The sequence below is a fragment of the Schistocerca americana genome, unplaced genomic scaffold (genome assembly GCF_021461395.2).
Source record: "Schistocerca americana isolate TAMUIC-IGC-003095 unplaced genomic scaffold, iqSchAmer2.1 HiC_scaffold_746, whole genome shotgun sequence".
NCBI lineage: Eukaryota > Metazoa > Arthropoda > Insecta > Orthoptera > Acrididae > Schistocerca > Schistocerca americana.
This window is the reverse complement of record NW_025726507.1, coordinates 22,501-27,500: the sequence shown is the minus strand read 5'-3', so window position 1 is coordinate 27,500 and position 5,000 is coordinate 22,501. Positions and strand designations below refer to the sequence as shown.

At 51.5% G+C, this 5,000-nt stretch overlaps 1 non-coding gene across 1 annotated transcript in view; it reads right to left on the bottom strand.

The window, feature by feature from the left end:
• LOC124590155 overlaps positions 1-486 on the bottom strand; it is a 1,910-nt gene extending 1,424 nt beyond the window's left edge. Inside the window, exon 1 of the ribosomal RNA XR_006976384.1 lies at positions 1-486. This exon is cut by the window's left edge and continues 1,424 nt beyond it. This is a non-coding gene — a ribosomal RNA (small subunit ribosomal RNA).
• Positions 487-5,000: the final 4,514 nt, after the last annotated feature.

Here is a 5,000-nt window from a genome sequence, read left to right as displayed (position 1 = left end):
GTCACTACCTCCCCGTGCCGGGAGTGGGTAATTTGCGCGCCTGCTGCCTTCCTTGGATGTGGTAGCCGTTTCTCAGGCTCCCTCTCCGGAATCGAACCCTGATTCCCCGTTACCCGTTACAACCATGGTAGGCGCAGAACCTACCATCGACAGTTGATAAGGCAGACATTTGAAAGATGCGTCGCCGGTACGAGGACCGTGCGATCAGCCCAAAGTTATTCAGAGTCACCAAGGCAAACGGACCGGACGAGCCGACCGATTGGTTTTGATCTAATAAAAGCGTCCCTTCCATCTCTGGTCGGGACTCTGTTTGCATGTATTAGCTCTAGAATTACCACAGTTATCCAAGTAACGTGGGTACGATCTAAGGAACCATAACTGATTTAATGAGCCATTCGCGGTTTCACCTTAATGCGGCTTGTACTGAGACATGCATGGCTTAATCTTTGAGACAAGCATATGACTACTGGCAGGATCAACCAGGGAGCTGCGTCAACTAGAGCTGAGCAGCCGGCCGCCCGGGAGTGTGTCCCGGGGGCCCGCGCGAACACGCAAGCGTCCGCTCAATTATTCTGCAAACAGGAGGAGGCTGAGCTCCCCTGCACAATACACCTCGAAACCCTCTCAGGTCCCGGCGGCGCGCAGCGCCGTCCTAAGTACTTGGTCGGGTTCGAGAGAGGCGCAATCGCCCGGAGTTTGGCGAGTAGACGCTTTAGGTGCGACCACCCGTGCTCCCAACTGAGCTTGCCGCTGCCGACAGAGGCCCGGGAGCGTGCTGTCGTGGCATTGCCGGCGGGAGACAACACGCGCCACCTACGGTGACCGGCAGCTCCAACGCCAGCGCCACAGAAGGACAAAAGCCCCACTTGGGTGCCGAAGCGAACTCTCCCAGCACAGCGCACGCGCCAACACGTCCGCACAGCTGCGATACAAACCACCTGCGAGAACCGCAGAGGCGACCGAGCAGCAGACGGCGTCGCGGCGCCGAGCGCCGGGCGGCGGCGCATCCTCAGCGCACACAGTCCTCAATCGGACCAGCACACTGCAGATGTCCACCGCGCTTCGCACCGGGCCCGCGAGGACCTACTTTGGCCGCACGGCGCCGCGTGCAGGGTGCGCCGGCGCGCAGCTGCGCCGCCTGCCGCCTCCGTCGGCCGGCGCGCCTGCCACTGGCCGCCCCCACCAGCCGGCTGTAGCGCGTGCGCCCACGCACCGCGCGGCCAGCACGCCGGGAGGCCCCCCCTCACCGGCCGGGGACGGTCCCACCCAGCCACCGCCGCGTATCGCTTCACACCCAGATGCCATTCACGTTCGTGGGCATGGTGGGTATCGCTGGAACAACCGGTTGGTAGCTCAACCGATCGTCGCCATCACTGATTCACCTCTAGCGAGAACAACCGCACCACAACGGTTTACCAGTTGTTCATTTGCATAACGTCACCAGCAAACGTAGGCGTCCATCGCCATTTGCAAATTCAACGATTGTTGCATGCCTGTGTCAGGTGTCACGACACACTATGTCTGCCCACATACACGCAACAACATGTGCACGCTTCGCGAACACGTGGAAGGTGGCCCCCGTACGTATGCGATGTCCATTGCGCGAACGACTGTCAACCGGCCTCTGTCGCATGTCGCAGATGTGGAACGCAGTGCACCATGCTATCACGGTGTGTGAGAAGAGACGACTACGTCTGACAACACGCGCCACTACATCAACAGACGGCTCATGCTGATCGCCATCCAGGGCATACCACACTGCAATCCAGCTCTTATAGGGAGACGACACGTAGCTGAGTGCACAACATTTGGACCGCATGGTTCGCCGTTGTTGGCGCAGTCGTTGTACGGTCACATGTACCACGATGTATCATTCAGTACATGAGGACCAATGTGCAGTACAGTGTGTGATTTGGACGTACAACATCAGCGGACAGTTGACACAGGCCGTACCACAGCGTAGGCTAAGTGCTTCGCACATGCGAATGCCAATGAACAACTGCAAATGCCAATGAACAACTGCAAAGGGCATTGAGCATGTACGTCCTGCTGCCATCCACATTACAGTGTATAGCTGCAAGGTGTTTAACATGAAGCGATACACTGGGGACCGGGCAGTGCGAGTAGCAAACTATATTGCGGGGGTTGCAGTTAGGCAACACTACACTAATTTAACGCGTCGTATGACAATTACAGAGCAGGTTAAGGCCCAACGTGTGTTGGGTTAAGGCCCAACGTGTGTTGGGTTAAGGCCCAACGTGTGTTGGGTTAAGGCCCAACGTGTGTTGGGTTAAGGCCCAACGTGTGTTGGGTTAAGGCCCAACGTGTGTTGGGTTAAGGCCCAACGTGTGTTGGGTTAAGGCCCAACGTGTGTTGGGTTAAGGCCCAACGTGTGTTGGGTTAAGGCCCAACGTGTGTTGGGTTAAGGCCCAACGTGTGTTGGGTTAAGGCCCAACGTGTGTTGGGTTAAGGCCCAACGTGTGTTGGGTTACGTTAAGGGGCAATGTGGGTTACGTTAAGGGGCAATGTGGGTTACGTTAAGGGGCAATGTGGGTTACGTTACGGCGCAATATAGGTTACGTTACGGCGCAATATAGGTTACGTTAAGGCGCAATATCGGTTACGTTAAGGCGCAATACAGGTTACGTTAAGGCGCAATACAGGTTACGTTAAGGCGCAATACAGGTTACGTTAAGGCGCAATACAGGTTACGTTAAGGCGCAATACAGGTTACGTTAAGGCGCAATACAGGTTACGTTAAGGCGCAATACAGGTTACGTTAAGGCGCAATACAGGTTACGTTAAGGCGCAATACAGGTTACGTTAAGGCGCAATGCAGGTTACGTTAAGGCGCAATGCAGGTTACGTTAAGGCGCAATACAGGTTACGTTAAGGCGCAATACAGGTTACGTTAAGGCGCAATACAGGTTACGTTAAGGCGCAATACAGGTTACGTTAAGGCGCAATACAGGTTACGTTAAGGCGCAATACAGGTTACGTTAAGGCGCAATACAGGTTACGTTAAGGCGCAATACAGGTTACGTTAAGGCGCAATACAGGTTACGTTAAGGCGCAATACAGGTTACGTTAAGGCGCAATACAGGTTACGTTAAGGCGCAATACAGGTTACGTTAAGGCGCAATACAGGTTACGTTAAGGCGCAATACAGGTTACGTTAAGGCGCAATACAGGTTACGTTAAGGCGCAATACAGGTTACGTTAAGGCGCAATACAGGTTACGTTAAGGCGCAATACAGGTTACGTTAAGGCGCAATACAGGTTACGTTAAGGCGCAATACAGGTTAGGTTAAGGCGCAATACAGGTTAGGTTAAGGTACGACATAGGTTAGGTTAAGGTACGACATAGGTTAGGTTAAGGTACGACATAGGTTAGGTTAAGGTACGACATAGGTTAGGTTAAGGTACGACATAGGTTAGGTTAAGGTACGACATAGGTTAGGTTAAGGTACGACATAGGTTAGGTTAAGGTACGACATAGGTTAGGTTAAGGTACGACATAGGTTAGGTTAAGGTACGACATAGGTTAGGTTAAGGTACGACATAGGTTAGGTTAGGGTACGACATAGGTTAGGTTAAGGTACGACATAGGTTAGGTTAAGGTACGACATAGGTTAGGTTAAGGTACGACATAGGTTAGGTTAAGGTACGACATAGGTTAGGTTAAGGTACGACATAGGTTAGGTTAAGGTACGACATAGGTTAGGTTAAGGTACGACATAGGTTAGGTTAAGGTACGACATAGGTTAGGTTAAGGTACGACATAGGTTAGGTTAAGGTACGACATAGGTTAGGTTAAGGTACGACATAGGTTAGGTTAAGGTACGACATAGGTTAGGTTAAGGTACGACATAGGTTAGGTTAAGGTACGACATAGGTTAGGTTAAGGTACGACATAGGTTAGGTTAAGGTACGACATAGGTTAGGTTAAGGTACGACATAGGTTAGGTTAAGGTACGACATAGGTTAGGTTAAGGTACGACATAGGTTAGGTTAAGGTACGACATAGGTTAGGTTAAGGTACGACATAGGTTAGGTTAAGGTACGACATAGGTTAGGTTAAGGTACGACATAGGTTAGGTTAAGGTACGACATAGGTTAGGTTACGGTACGACATAGGTTAGGTTACGGTACGACATAGGTTAGGTTACGGTACGACATAGGTTAGGTTACGGTACGACATAGGTTAGGTTACGGTACGACATAGGTTAGGTTACGGTACGACATAGGTTAGGTTACGGTACGACATAGGTTAGGTTACGGTACGACATAGGTTAGGTTACGGTACGACATAGGTTAGGTTACGGTACGACATAGGTTAGGTTACGGTACGATATAGGTTAGGTTACGGTACGATATAGGTTAGGTTAAGGTACACATTGTTGTAAGGAAAGGTTTAATGGGGGGCGGGGCGGGGCGGCCGGTTTGTTGATTGTGATTATAGTAAGTGGATGCCTGCGGCATCATCTGATTTGCCACGTCAGGATGCACCTTTGGCTCATGACAGGCGGCGCTCTCATTCCATGCTTGTGGCAGACCTGTGTCTTTCATTCCTGCCATTGTTTGTGTGCTGTGAGAGGAGGCAGTATTGTGATGTTGGGTGCACCCCTGTGTAGGACATGTGTGGGTGTTGGTGGCTTGGCTGAGCAATGGTGGTTGTCGGGTGGGTGGGATATTCTGTTTTCTGAGTGGACCTCCCAGTCTGGTTATGACAGTGTGGATTGTCTAATGTGGCGGAGAGGATGCACTGGGTGTTGTTCCATGCTGGTGCTTACATATTGTCTGTGTGCGTGTTACAGGCAGAGAGTAGTGCGTGATAAGGGTGTGTGGCTGACGTGTGGTTGTGATTGTGAGCAGAGTCTTTCAGCATGTATACGGACAGTTGTATACATTATCTGTATTCTGATGGCTCTATCTATTACTAATCAGCGCCGTGTATACGTTTAATCCGGTTCCAGTCGAAACTGTTGTATCTCTGTACA